The sequence below is a fragment of the Talpa occidentalis genome, unplaced genomic scaffold, assembly GCF_014898055.3.
Source record: "Talpa occidentalis isolate TD23 unplaced genomic scaffold, MPIMG_talOcc4v2.1 talOcc4.5, whole genome shotgun sequence".
NCBI classification, from domain to species: Eukaryota; Metazoa; Chordata; class Mammalia; order Eulipotyphla; family Talpidae; genus Talpa; species Talpa occidentalis.
The window spans coordinates 40,279,183-40,293,892 of NW_023604861.1; the positions used below are offsets into that span (position 1 = coordinate 40,279,183).

At 38.2% G+C, this 14,710-nt stretch overlaps 1 pseudogene; it reads right to left on the reverse strand.

Annotated features, from left to right (window-relative positions):
• Positions 1-9,780: 9,780 nt before the first annotated feature.
• On the reverse strand, positions 9,781-10,772 carry LOC119258510 (NADH dehydrogenase [ubiquinone] 1 alpha subcomplex subunit 9, mitochondrial-like; annotated as a pseudogene).
• Positions 10,773-14,710: the final 3,938 nt, after the last annotated feature.

A 14,710-nucleotide genomic window follows, 5' to 3' on the forward strand; every position in this document is an offset into this window, starting at 1 on the left:
AAAGAACAAAGCCCTGGATTCATAAGTTGAAAAATGAGTGATGCACTTAATACGTGCCCCTAACTCTGGAACCCTAGAACAACTCTTTGATTCTAACCCCAGGAACAATTGGGTGAGTTTTAGAGATGAGGCCGTCTGATAAATAAATGCTTTGTAATTTAAAATTAAAAAAAAATCTAATGATTTATTTTAGTGTCATCAAATGACTGATAAAATAAGTAGGACTATGGTGGTAACTGATGAGGGGGCTCCTAATGTTACCTCGATTTAAAAAAAATTATAAAATATCAAAAAAAAGAGGAAAGTACTATTGATATTCATTTGCTCATTGTTTTTAACAACCATACTATTCTCAATAAGAACTTACTGAATAATACGCACCCCCAAAATAAAAAATGCAAAAAAATAGGATGCTAGAATAAACATAACCAAAAAAAAAAGAGTCCAATCTTTACTTTTTTTTTTAAGATTTTATTTATTATTTATACAAGCACTGGGGTACAGGCCAGAGGCACGGGAGGGTGAGAGAATCCACCAGAGACAGAGCAGGGAGCAGAACAGGCAGAAGGACCAAAACACACTGCTGAGGGGAGCAGCGGGCGAGACAGGAGAGGTCTGCCGCACCATGTGGGACTCTCCCTGGCCGGCCGGGAATTGAACAGTAGCCACGGAGGCTGTGGACAGCTTCATAGCTCTGTGCTCAACCTGCTGCGCCACCGGGGAGGCCGTCAAATCTTTACTTTTGAGGGTGAACTTTATAAAGAATATTTATTGACAAGAAAAACTTATAATAGCAATAGCGAGTAAAAAACCAAGGTACAAATGTTCATGTACAGTACCATCTAAATTATATAAGTACTTTATATAAATAAATATAGATATGCTGCGTTTATTATAAATTCACCAGTAAGATTAAGTGCCTACTTTCTTTGTAATATTTATAGATATATTTCCATGAGGTACCTACAGCTTTATATCGAGTGAAAATTTTATAATAAAAACATTAAATAATAATTCAGATTAAAAGGTGATGGGTTGGGTTAACTATAAAGAAGAACTTATTGATGGAAAATGGTTTTAAGTACTTCAAATGAATGCCTCAGGTAAAATGTGTGGCTATCACAACCCTGAGAATTTTGTGGAAAAGATGCCCACTTGCTCCTTGCAGGGCTCGAGAATCTGAAGGGTAGGCGATCTCTGAAGTCCTCTGTGTTCTAAGGTCTGTTTAATTGTGGAGACAGAGCAAGGACAGTTTGGTGCTGCAATGAGAAATAGCCATGATTTTTCACTTGACCATGCTTTCTCTGGAAGTGCTTCACCAGTGAGGTCTTCTGGACCTGCTGATAATAAAATGCATATTTTCCACCACCCTTTTCTGCCCAAGTCTTCATTCAGTATAAACCCCCACTTTAGATGACAGAACCCTGCGGAACTGGAGTTGATCTAACTCCCCCATGGTCTCTTACATGTCATATAGGGCTCGATGCCAATGGATTCAGTGACAGATTTAGATAAAGTGAGAAACAGCCTAAGCTAAAGGTTTTCATGCACACTCCTGATTTCAACTTCTGCAGTCCAGCTTTTACAGCGCTATAGATCCAGCCTGGAATTAAACATCAGGGGAGGGCAGGAGAGTGTTCATGAAACCATGTTCTTGTGGTGGGGAATAAAATGAAGACATCCCATCTTCTGAGTAAAATTAAAGGCAATACCAGTCATTCCATTAACAATTCCAACTATTTGGAGGAGTATATGGAAGTGAATAGTTGGTGGAGTAGGTATTTTATGCCTGTAGAGCCTGACAAGGTATCACTGGCACCAGAAGCATCAGCTGAGAGTTGCTTTCCATGGCAGCCAGGATTTTCTTAAGGCCAACTTTAGAAGAATTGGTCTGAACTCTGGGAACCCCCTCAGAGCTTCCTTGGCCTCCTTGGGGGCAGGCTGGATCCTGGAGATGTTTTCTGGGCCTCCAAGGACTCATTCATTCTGAGCAATGGGAAAGGAGGAAGCAAAGGCAGGGAGGAAGCAAATGAACTGTCACAACTTATTTCCAACATATCAGTGAAGATGTCCAGAGGAAGAAAAATAACTCCAACTTTGGACAGATTCGTGCCCTGGTGTTTCTTCTAGTTATATGTTCAATCTAATAAAAGAAGATGCCAGGCAAAAAGACTATATCCCCACTCAAAGTTTGTGATTCTGCAGAGATGGAGCAGAAGAAACCTGTATTCATTTTCTAGGGCTCCCACAACATAGTACCATAGCCTGGGTGTTTTAACCAACTGAAATTGATTTTCTCACACTTCTGGAGGCTGCGAGTCTGAGGTCAAGTTGTTGACCTCAGGCTTGGTTCCTACTGAGGTCATGAGAGAAAGACTCCGTGTCTCACTTCTTGGCTTGTCAAGGGCTATCTTCTGCTTGTGTCTTCACATGGACTTCCCTTTATGTATGTCTGGTCTAAATTTCTTGATCTCACAAAGACCCAGTTATATCAGATTAGGACCCATCCTAATGACCTTATTAAAATTAATTGCATCTCTAACAATCCTGTCTTCAAATACAGTCACATTCAGAGGTTCTGGGGGTTAGGACTTCAGATTATAAATTTTGGGGGATACACAATTCAACCCATAATTGACTGTGGTAAATTCTGGTATAGGGATAGTCTGCTATCATTAGTGCCTATAGTTCTGGGATCCTCAACCCTTTATACTAGTATGAAAGAAGTGGAGAAAATCAACCAGCAAACATTGCATGGCCAACTTCACTCTTAGAGCAGGTACTGAAGGAACCATTAACTCACTGCCAGCCTAGGCTGCTCTCCTTCTAAGTTGAGCAGTTGTAGAAAAAGCAGTGTCCTATGGTGAATCCAAAGCTGTCTGACACCATGAAGTTGGGTAGTTGACTTGGTGGAGCCCATTAAATATAGTGTATCCTGATCATGTTTATTTGTTGAAACTTTTCTTGGTGTTACAGAATTGCCCCCCTTGGACATTAAACAGCAAGAAAATGTGGGTCCATTAAACAGCAAGAAAATGTGGGTCACTGATATGTTGGAAATAAGTTGTGACAGTTCATTTGGCAGTGGCAGTAAGCTACCCTCTGGCTTCAGGTCTAAGGTGGGAGGTTATGGGGGTTGGAGAGGGCCCTGTATGATGTTGGTTTACTCAGATCTGTGGACAGAAAGAAAATCCTGAACACTATTGCGGGGTGACTGCAGGGCATATACTCAGGACCAGATGCCATCTCACTTACCATCAAAAATATCTTGCAGAGGGCCTCCCTGGTAGTGCAAGGGGTTAAGTCTCAGCACTATGAAGCTCTTGGCAGCCACTGCAACATGAGTTTGATCACTGGCCAGGGCGCTAACCTACATGGTGCAGCAGACCTCTCCTGCCTCTCCTGCTGCTCCCCTCAGCAGTGTGTTTCTGTAGATCTACCTGTTCTGCTCCCCACTCTGTCTCTGGTGAATCTTCTCACCCTACCCCCCGTACCTCTGACCTGCACCCCAGCTATTGTATGCATAATAAATAAAATAAATCTTTTTTAAAAAATACCTTGCAGATTAAACGGATGGTTTAGGAGTGAGGGGGGTGGGTGATGAGGAGAGAGAAACAGCCCAAGTCCTTTCCTGAATGTCTTTGTCCCTGTCCCAGACTGTGGTAAAATAGAGCAGGGACCAGCTGGCCAGTCTTGTTTGTTTAAGCTGTTGACTAATCTCTGAGTTCATGTGCTGAGCTGGTTCATGAAGTTCTTGAACTTTTATTATCCTTGGACTTCTGGCACAGTGAGAATGAAATAGGAAACTGGTACTATCTTTTAAAGAAGCCTGTGAGACTGAGCAAAGTAAATGTTTAATTTTGAATGGAGAGATTCAAGGAATTCAAAGAAATCTGTATATTTGTTGACAGCTGCTCCATGTCAGGCACTATGCTAGGACCTGGGATCAAGGTGAAATTGATCTTTCCTCACAACTTTGTTGAGAGCTGTATTTGCTTGGGCTGGCTCTAAGGCCATCATATTATACTGATCCTCAGTTTCTGTGAAACAATGTTTTAAATACAAAATACTAAACGCAGATATGAATCAGAGATAAAGTGAACATAGATCTGTGTTCTCTAATTTGGTAGCCACTAATCTCAGTGACTGTTGAGGAGCTGAGGAAATTCAGTTCCTCAGTTCTATTCCTCATATTTCAAGTGCTCCATAGCCCAGGAACCTGTTTCTACCATGTTGGAGAGCATGATTAGAGAACATTCTCATTATGGTGGATGTTCTATTGGACAGAGCTGGTGTAGATCATGCACATGTAAATGTCAGTTCATATGGAATATTTTTCATTTCAAAAGATTTCACAAACTGCAACCTAAGTACCCAGAAGGGCCAGTTCAATAGCTAGTTCATTTCTCAAGAATGGAAATAACCTTAAAGATTACCCAGATAAACTGCCCACCTGATGATAAATCTACTCCACCACATCCCCATCAGACCTTTGTCTGTAATGGGCATGAAGCTTCAACAACAAATAATTGCCTTTCAAGGCAGTAGATTTTGTCAGTGAGTTTCCCCAAAACCACAATTATGGTATAATTCAGCCCAAGGCTCTTAGACATTCTAATTTTTCTTGAAAATATTAAGGAATTCTTTATTTTTACAAATGAGTCATAAAATTTCCATTATAATTGTGTATAAAAAGAGTAAATGTCAAGTGTAAATGCAAATGTCAAAAATAAAATGAGGTTATGCAGTTGTCTGCCACTTATTGTGTGGCATGCTAATAAATAATTAAAAAATTAAATTTGGGTATATTAACACAGCAAACGGGTATCTTATTAGTAATAGTGATCTTGCACATTTCTCAATGTTTTCTTTCTCAAAAATTTTTCATTGTTGAAAATGAGTAAATTTCCCAGATTAAAGATTAACTTTGCCTTTGATAATACCTACATCCTCAGAATGATAATCAATCCTAAGAAATATTTTCACAGAATGTCTCTGCTTGATAGGAGGGCACACCTATGTGCTCTGTTTTTTTCTCCAGATCCTGTCATTGACAGCTCCATAGTCCTGAGCTGGGCCATGGCATACTGAGACTCATGGGCTCTATACCCTGTAGTCACCCTACTGTGTGCTTCTTACTTGTTTGGTGATCCTTCTGACTCCACTGACTCTTCTGTTGCTCTTACCAATTATTTCTAACTGCAGTTAGCTAACCTTTGCTACAGGGAAGTTTTCATTGCTTCTTTTCTTCTGTCACTTTCTGTGCAGTTGGGATTTATGTTTAAAGATCAAAACCTGACATGACTGCTCTTTGCCAATTTCAAATTACTGCTACTAAGTCAAGTGCACAGATGTAGTGGTCACTCTTTTCCTCAGTGCCCTTGCACTTAATCCCAGTACTAACTGAAATTAACAGAACCTTAATTAGCTGATAAATGGCGCTGTGTAGTGATCATGGTCATAACAATGACAATAATGGTAATAATAACAGTAACAAGAACAGTAACGTGCATGTATTAGGCACTGCTCTAAGGATTTTGCATGTATGGACTTGAACTCATAACAGCTTCATATGGTAGATATGGTTTAGCTTATTTTTCAACTGACTTAACTAAGGCATAGACACATAGGTCACCCAGCCAGTAAGTGGCAGAGACCTAATTTCAAGACACGTAGCCTAGAGTTACTGTTTTTAACCACTTAGTTTTAGGTTAGATTTCTGAAGTTTTCACTATATAGTAGAGCATGAACATAGGTGCATTACATAATCACTTACTTCTCTCCTCTATTTTGCATGGGGACCTGTGGACAAATGTATGGTTTCATGAGAGGCAGTTTGGTATAACAGAAAAAAACCTGAGACAGTAGAAATGTTATGATAATTGTCCAAACATTCAATCCACATTAGTTTGAATAAAGTCCCACATGAGTATCTTCAATTTTCAGTGTTTTTCTTTCACCATTCTTTGAAGGCCAATAGTGTCTTGTTTGGTGCCATACATGGTGCAATGCATGTGTGTGGTTGTGATGGTGATGACCAGTGTTTCCATACTGGTTATATCTGAAGTGTATTTGCTCAGAAACATCACACATATTTTTGCAACTGCATTGCTATCTCATTTTAAGATTCTCCTAGGAGGACTCACTTTATTCAACAATATGGATTAAATGCATACTATGCACCAGACATTCTGCTAGATAATGAAAGGTTTGGTAAGAATAATAAATTCCATATCTTCAAGGCTCTTACAGTCTACTGTGGAAGATACTCATATAAACAGATTTAGTCCCTGTAATAAGGAAAGCGATAGGCTAAACGTGATTGAGGGACAAAGGAAGATAGGCTCTTAGAAAAATTCAGGCATTTGGGAGAAATCAGGGGAGATATCACATGGGTTGAAATTGAAAGTTGCATAAGGGTCAACCAAATAAATGGAGTTGCAAAGAAAACATCACAGGTGCACCTCAGACCTGAAAAGAAATGGGGTGCACTCAGATTCAACCTGTTCTTTCAGGGTTTCTCATTTCAGTGAATGATGTCCTTCTTCGAGGAAAAAGAAACCTATGGAGTATCTTTTTAACTCCATCCTCGTCCACACCCTCCCCAACCAGTCAGTTACCATGCCCAGTGCATTTTACTTCCTAAAAGGCTCTGGGACCCATCACTTTTCACCACCATTTCTTCCACCACTGCGGCCATTTCTTACCTAGATTCTGGTATGAATGACCTATGGTTTGGTAACCAGCTCTCAGTCTCCAGGCTTGCTCTGCTCATCCCTTTCCACTCCCCTCTCCCAGATTTTTCTCCAAATTGTAGTCAAATCACATTCTAAATTGCAAACTACAACGTGCCATTTCCCCCAAAGGAAAAAAAAATTCAATGACTATTCATTGCCCTTAGAATAAAATTTGAATTTTTATCATGAGAGACACAAACTTGGTTATTCTGTCTCTTATTTTTCTAATGTCAGCTTTGCCTGTTTCTTCCTCACACTCTGCTCAAGCTATGCTGAACTTCTTTTAGTTCCTTGAATAATCCTGTTTTGCTTCTGGGCCTTTATATGTGTGTTTTCCCAATAGTTTTGGATAACTATTACTCATCCCACAAGTCTCATTTTAAATATGGCTTCCTCCAAAAAGTTATTTCTGAACTCCCAAGTCTTGGTTAAGAACTTCTCTTATGTGCTCCCAGAACACATTTTACTAATTACACTATATGGTAAGTGGCTGTTTCCTTGTATAACAGCATGTTAAAGAGAGAACAAAATACTAGGTGGTAAAAACTCCCATATATCAAAGAAAGATACTTTCAGAGAAGAAATCTGGAACCAAGTTAAGGACAGAAATGACTGAATAATCCAGGCATAGTTTGTTTAGGGAATCTATGAGGGGTTTCAGAGTACCCATTGGAGAGCTTGATATTAGTTCTGAATTTTGAGATGACAAGCAAACTGGGATTTGCCCCATGTCTAAAAAAGACTAAAAGTAAATGGTTGTGGCTGAAACTGTCTGGTGGCAGACCTAAGATAAAGCTGCCCTGGGAGCAAAATATGTTTTCATTGAAAACAGGGCCAAAACGTGTACAAGGGACAGAACGTGGGCAGAGAAGAAACAGTCTGATGATATTTAAAGGTATTCCTTCCAACAGGCTCCCAGCCAGAAGAAAGAGTGTAGAAGGTACTATTAGTTACAGAAACTGAGAGGGGAATTATAGGCTGATAGCTAGAGAAGAGGGAACTCCAGTCAGATGTTTTTGGTGGAAAAATCTTCAAGCAAACAAGAAGGTGTCCCATGAAAGAATTACTTTGGAACATCCATTCATCAATCCAAAGACCATCAACACAGATTGTACTGTACCAGTCGATTAAGACCTTTTTCATGCTTATCCACTCCTTACCCCACCGACATCACTCCCTTTCACCCATACAAATTTCCTAGACTGATAGTTCTAAACTGTGGAAGGGAAGATTTAACGTTAAGTAAAATGGAAGTTTTAATTTTTGAATGTTATTCTTTCTTTTAATTACTAGACCAAGTTTGTTAGGAATAAAAGTATCAGGAATAAAAGTGACCAGAGGATTTTTTAAATTATTTTTTTATAATAAACAATGAATAATGAACAAAGAAATTATGACTTACCCTGAGAGCTCCAGTAAAAGAAAAAATGGATTATTCAGTTATTTTAAGAATTTTGCTTTATGCATGAATTTTAGCAGTTCGATTTTGGTGTGTTGAGATGTGGATTTATTTGTATAGGCCCTTATTTGTATATTTGTAGAATTCCTTTTGCAGCTCTCTGACTTTTTAAATCCACAAATTATGTTTTTAATCATTTTTGAAAGTTTTCACTATAATCCAGTCATATGTTGCTTTCCCTCAGTCTTTCTTTTCCTCTGAAATGTCAGTTACAAATATGTTACACCCTTTGATAATATCCCTATATTTCTCATGATCTATTATTTCCTAGTTATTTTCCCCTATGTACCTCAATTTGGAAATTTTCTGTTGCAAATTTGAAACAAATGACTTTGAATTCATTGATCTTGTTTTTGTACCCAAATGAATTTTTAATTTCAGATATTGTATTTTTTAGAATACTCTTGATTATTTTTAAAGATATTTTTAGAGTATTTTTAGAATACTCTTGATTATTTTTATTTCCTTATCTTCTCCACTTCATTTATCATAGTTAGAATATATATGTATACATGTATTTTACCACAGGATTTTTTTTATTTATATTTTTATTTTTTTAAAAAGACTTTATTTTGTTATGCGTACAAGAACTGGGGTACAGGCCAGAGGTGTGGAGGGTGAGAGGATCCACCAGAGGCAAAGTGGGGAACAGAACAGTCTGCCTAGACTGACTGAAATACACTGCTGAGGGGAACAGCAGTTGAGTCAGGAGAGGTCTGCTGTACCATGTGGGTAGCTCCCTGGCTGGTCGGGGATCAAACTTGTGCTGCAGTGGCTACAGACAGCTTCATAGGTTGTATCTCAACCCCTTGCACCACCAGGGAATCCCAGGATGTTTTTTTAAAATTAACTAATTAATAAATATATATTTTACATAATTGTTCTTTTTTTTTTTTTTTACAGTGTTTGCTTTCTTTCCTCAGGTGTAGTCCCCATAGAATTTCCACCACCAATTCACGCATGCACCATCACCATAGTCCCTTATACTCTTCCCACCCTCATTTTGATCCCTCTCCCTCCCCGTCCCCTGCAGAATGTCTCTGATTTATAGTTGTCTGTTTATTTTTGTTTTGTTGTGTTGTGTTTTTTAAACTGTTATTATTTTTTCCTCTGATCCCTTATTTGGTATTCCTCCTATAAGTGGAACCATCCGATATTTTTCTTTTTCCTTCTGACTTTTTTCACTGAGTATAATCCCTTCTAGCTCCATTCATGTTGCTGCAAATGGCATTAGTTTATCTTTTTTGATTGCTGAATAGTATTCCATTGTGTACATGTACCACATCTTCTTGATCCAGTCATCTATTTTTGGGCATTTGGGTTGTTTCCAAGTCTTACCTATTATAAATAGTGCTACAATAACATAGGTGTGCAGGTATCCTTTTGAATTAATGTTTTTGTGTCCTTTGGGTAGATCCCTAGGAATGGAATTGCAGGGTCATATGGCTCAGGATGTTTTAATGACCTATTCACTACATATAGGATTCTCTGATGAAAGAGGCTGACTGCTAGCCAGGTGACTAAAATGACTCCAAAACCCAAGTGCAGCTCAGGGGTCCCTAATGTTGACAGTCTTGGCTGGCTTCATATCTTCAATTGATGCCATAGCACCTCCATGGCCTTGAGTTCCAGGGGTGTTGGCTGAAAACTAAGGTCTTTCTAGCCAGGCCAATGAGGCAGTGTCATATCTGTGATGTGAACTTGTTCCACTTTATCCCTGTTGTCCAGGGCTCAAATGAAATGAGCTCAAAATGGACTAATTTCAACAAATCATGCTACCAATTGATAGGCAAAATATGGCAAGGGGTATGGGAGGAAGGGTTTGTGAGCCACAGCAAAGCCATATTGCACTAGTTCAAACAGAAGGTACCAGTTTGGTCCAAGGCAGGCAAGTTTTCCTTCTGGCATCTGGGTCCTCAAATGCATCAACAGCTCCTTTGGCTACGACTACAATGTAGTTTCACTGTCTTTCAGGCTCAAGGAAAGCAAAGTTACACTGCCAAACCAGTGAATATTTGCAAAACATGAGGACTTCAGCCTCTCTTCCAAAGATATCTGGTGTCTTGATATAGGGGCTTCTGGAAAAGCATCTCTCACTTCTTTCTCTCTAACACCTTATTTCTCAGATACCTTAAAAAAGCTTTTAATCATCATTTAGATGTGAAACATGAATGAATTTCTCAACTTCAGCTTCCTTGGTAACTGCCTGGGGAATCCACATAAACATCTTTAAAAATCAAAGTTTTTGGTTTCCCGTTTTCCCCCAACAAGATTGATGACCGCCCACACTCTGTGCTCCATAACTGTTTGGGCAGAATCTGTGTTTCTCCCATTCCATTCCAGAAAAATAGTCTGGCCCAGCGTCACCTGTGAGATGAAGGTGCATGATATCATACGGATCACACTAATAGGGTGGAAATCACTTGTGAACTTGTAAGTCCAGCCCAGGAACCTGTAATGTATCAGCCCAGGAATCCTGCTGCCCCAAACACAGTAGCCACTACCCCACTGCCTAAGGAACACCTACTTTTCCCATGAAGCATGAGTTCATGAAGGGTTGGAAATGGGTGGGCCATGAAACCCTGAGGTGGCTATTGCAGCACTAGAAGAACATGACATTGGGAAGGCCAGGACATCCCCAGGTTAAGTGACGGCCCTATAGTAGTTATATTTACAATATTTTGGTCATCTGTCCATTGGATTTTCCCCCACTTAATTATGAAGCACACATTTTTGACTTCCTATCATATCATGTAATTTTTTAAATTATAACCAGACATTGTATATGGAAGAACTGGTGTAAATATTATTTTGCAGCTACGTGTAGGAGGACTTCAGTTCAGTAAGGAATTAAGCTGAGTTGTAGTTTTATTTAGTTTCAGTACAACTCTTGTTTCAAATATCTTGAAGGCTGATTGTATCTCCTTCTCCAGCTAACTTTTCCTCTCCCTCTCCTTCTCTTTACCTTCTCAGTCCAGTTCCCAGCTCCTTAAGCCACCTAGTACTCAGAAAAAATCCTGTGGAGTAGAAAATCAGGAGTTGGAGAAAACTGGACTTTTGGGGTGCCTGCAGATTTCAGTGTACCATGTCTTTTCCAGGAGTATCTCTACTTATTTCAGCTTGACACTACATCTGCCTGTGTTTATGTTCGGTCGATATCAAATGCCTCTTGATATTCCTCACCCAGGAAAGGTTTTTCAGAGAAAATTTAGTGCCTTTAGATTTCTTTGCATCATCAGCTTGTAGATGTACTTTTTAAAATACACATTTTTCTTTTTTAGTTTATTTATCTGGCATTGCTTAGTGGTTAATGTTATGGTGGTGGCAATGTCTGCTGAGATCTTTTACATAATAAATAAAGCAGAATTTACTGAATCGTTTTAAAGCCCCCTGGCAGGAGGAAAAATAATAAATAAACAATTTATTACTTTCCATTCATTTGAAGTAAGTGCAATATTTGTCTAAGAGTGTGAATTTTGTGGGGACAAAATATGTATCTCATTCAGCATTTTATAATATGTCTAACATCGTGCTAAGCTCATAGCTGTGGTCAGTCAATGTTTGTTGAATAAATAAGTTAGCGGCATGAGCAGAGACATAGAGGTTTGAAATAAATAGGATAGAGTATAGGGAAATTACAAGTTATTCTTTATGTTCTAAAACTAGAAATATAAGTAGAACCAGGAAGTGATTGAGGAGAGGTTACAGATGCAGATAGGGGAAAATTAAGGAGTTTGTACTTTAATGATAGACCACTGACTGATTTCATTGGTAAATTATATAGCCAGTTGTATATCATAAATAGATTGTTCTGGAAGGGTTTATGTGGGAGAAGGTGGTGGCAAGGAGAACAATATGGAAGCCCTTGAGCTGTTTTTTTTTTTTAAGATTTATTTATTTTTAAATTTATTTGTGGATACAAGAACTGAGGTGTATGCCAGAGGTGCAGAGGGGTGAGAGACAGAGTGGGGAACAGAACAGGTGGACCTGAAATACACTGTTGTGGGGAGCAGAAGGCAAGACAGGAGAGGTCTGCTGAGCCATGTGTGTCAGCTCCTTGTCTGGGGATCGGACTCATGCCACAGTGGCTGGCAATAGCTTGAAAGCACTGAGACTTAACCCCTGAGCCACAGGGAGACCCTGAAGCCCTGTAGTTTTATAGACAAAGAGATGCGATGCTGAGAGTTACCTCCATTCAATTGATTAGTGATTCTCAAAGCAGGATCCTTAGACCTTGGGGTTCCTGTTCAAGGAATCCTCAAGATGGAAACTATTTTTATAGTATTGCTACAATCATTACTTTATTTTTTTTTTGCCATTTAGACATTTTTACTGATGTATAAATTGCCTGTTCATAGTACAAATCAAGTGCATTTGACTTTAAAAACCGTATTAGGATTTACTGTGTCCTTCACTGTTATTTAATTCATAATCAAAAAAAGAAAAAGCCAGTTTCTGTTAAGAATATCCTTAATAAATAAAGCACTATTAATAAAGCAGTATTAATTATTATTTTATTAAATTTTATTCATTGAATCTACATATTTTAGTTATTGTGTAGGACAACATGGAAACCATATATTGAAGCACAACTATATAACTAAACATGGCTGAGAAAAAAAGCATTCATGTAATTGAGTTGCAAGATAAATGAGTAACAGACTCTGCTTTTCAGACTTGGGTATTTGGCAGATATTGCCTGGAAAATGAACAAAGTCAGCATATCAATTTAATGAAAACAATTCATAGTATTGGTTGCCAGTGATACAACTCAAGTTTTCAAGGCCAAATTAAAATTTTGGACAACTTCTATCTGCCACTGTGAACCTAACAGCTTCCCAATACTAAAGAGGTTTCTGATAAAATAAATGGTGATGAAATGTGTCAACTTTTGGAAGATCTATGGAACTCAGTGAAGGAATATTTTCCAAATGATCAGTGCCTGCCTGATGTTACAAAGTCATCTCTTCAGAAAAGATCCCTTGGAGGAAAAATATAGACCAGTAGATAACTATTGTAGTAGAGGAGGAAATCTTCACTCATGGTTTTAGAGTCCACCATGTAAATAATGGTTAGGGAATGACCACTTGTTGGGTTTTGATATAGTAGAAAAGGAAAATTCCACAGTTATCTGGAAAGGCAACTAAGCTATTCATTTCTTTTCTGACTGTTTGTGTGAGGCTGTATTTTCTTCATATATTATAAGAAAAAACAGTGTATCACATCATATTAAGTACAGAAACAGGTGAATAGCTATTTTCTTTCTTTTTTTTTTTAAGATTTATTTATTTGTTTGTTTATTTATTTATTTATACAAGCACTGGGTACAGTCAGAAGCACGGGAGGGTGAGAGAATTCACCAGAGCCAGAGCGGGGAGCAGAGCAAACAGAAGGACCTAAGTACACTGCTGAGGGGAGCAGCGGGCGGCAGGAGAGGTCTGCATGCCATGTGGGACCCTCCTCTGGTGGCCGGGGAGCAGCCAGGATCGAACCGGTGCTGCAGAGGCTGCGGGCAGCTTTGCAACCCAGCGCTCAACCGCTGCGCTGCGCCACCGGGGAGGCTCTGAATAGCTATTTTCTATTAAACATCTTTATGTTTGCAAACATAATGCAACTCTTTTAACTAAATATTTATTTTTTAAATTATAGTTACTTTCATAAAATACATTTTCATAAAATACATCACGGTTAGCACAAGTGGGTGTTTCTCTGTCTGAATTTCTAATACTTAATCACTGATAGCTATAATCCACATTAAAAAAGCATTGGAGGAGTGTGCTGCTGATTTTTAAGAGTTCCCTAGACTAAAAAGCATGAGAATTGCTACTTTGTAGATAATTACATAATAACATAAAATCTGAAAGACACTTAAGTCCAAGTTTTAAGTCCTATAAACTTGCTATTAAAATACTACAAAATTAACACTAAAGTACCCATACTTATTTCTCCATATTGTCCAGTTACATTATGTCCTTGAGTTTGCTGTATGATTTCCTACTAAATTAGGCTATCAATATATTTAGGAGACATTATTTGGGGCATTTTCCTCTTCAAACACTTAGTCTTCTCTCCAGATCGACCCTCTTTTATGAGAATGCAGGAAACATGTCTGTATTCTTCTCTTTCACTTGTTCATTTATTTTATAAATATTCATCAGTAGGACTACAAAGATAATGACTTTCCTCAAAGAGCAGATAGTCTAGTCACTGAGACAGAGAAGTAAATTAAATACTATAAAAAGAAGTTTCAAAATAAGGGGGTTGCAATTATATGGGGAATATAAAAATAAAAATTAAAAAAATAAATAAATAAAATGGATTAAATTAAAAAAAAGTTTCAGAGCTATAACAGATGCACATATTGTAATAAAGAATCATGGAATAATGCTGCACTGAACATGGGGTTGCATCAATATCTTTCAACTAGTGTTTTTATATTCTTTGTATAAATACCCAGAAGTTGGATAATAGGCTCACAGGAATTTCTATTTTAAGTTTTTTGAGGAATTTTCAT